Consider the following 1,008-nt stretch of genomic DNA (forward strand, 5'->3'; position numbering starts at 1 on the left):
GAAGAATCAACAACAAGTGGGACACAATCATGAAGTGGAATGACATTTATTGGATATTTCAAACTTTTTTAACAAATCAAAAACTGAAAAATTGGGCGTGCAAAATTATTCAGCCCCTTTATTCAGCCCCTAATGATGATAAATACAATCCACCTGTGTGTAATCAAGTCTCCGTATAAATGCACCTGCACTGTGATAGTCTCAGAGGTCCGTTAAAAGCGCAGAGAGCATCATGAAGAACAAGGAACACACCAGGCAGGTCCGAGATACTGTTGTGAAGAAGTTTAAAGCCGGATTTGGATACAAAAAGATTTCCCCTAGCTTTAAACATCCCAAGGAGCACTGTGCAAGCGATAATATTGAAATGGAAGGAGTATCAGACCACTGCAAATCTACCAAGACCTGGCCGTCCCTCTAAACTTTCAGCTCATACAAGGAGAACACTGATCAGAGATGCAGCCAAGAGGCCCATGATCACTCTGGATGAACTGCAGAGATCTACAGCTGAGGTGGGAGACTCTGTCCATAGGACAACAATCAGTCGTATATTGCACACATCTGGCCTTTATGGAAGAGTGGCAAGAAGAAAGCCATTTCTTAAAGATATCCATAAAAAGTGTCGTTTAAAGTTTGCCACAAGCCACCTGGGAGACACTCCAAACATGTGGAAGAAGGTGCTCTGGTCAGATGAAACCAAAATGGAACTTTTTGGCAACAATGCAAAACGTCATGTTTGGCGTAAAAGCAACACAGTCCATAACCCTGAACACACCATCCCCACTGTCAAACATGGTGGTGGCAGCATCATGGTTTGGGCCTGCTTTTCTTCAGCAGGGACAGGGAAGATGGTTAAAATTGATGGGAAGATGGATGGAGCCAAATACAGGACCATTCTGGAAGAAAACCTGATGGAGTCTGCAAAAGACCTGAGACTGGGACGGAGATTTGTCTTCCAACAAGACAATGATCCAAAACATAAAGCAAAATCTACAATGGAATGGTTCAAAA

This window comes from Oncorhynchus masou, chromosome 30 (assembly GCF_036934945.1).
Source record: "Oncorhynchus masou masou isolate Uvic2021 chromosome 30, UVic_Omas_1.1, whole genome shotgun sequence".
Taxonomy (NCBI): Eukaryota; Metazoa; Chordata; class Actinopteri; order Salmoniformes; family Salmonidae; genus Oncorhynchus; species Oncorhynchus masou.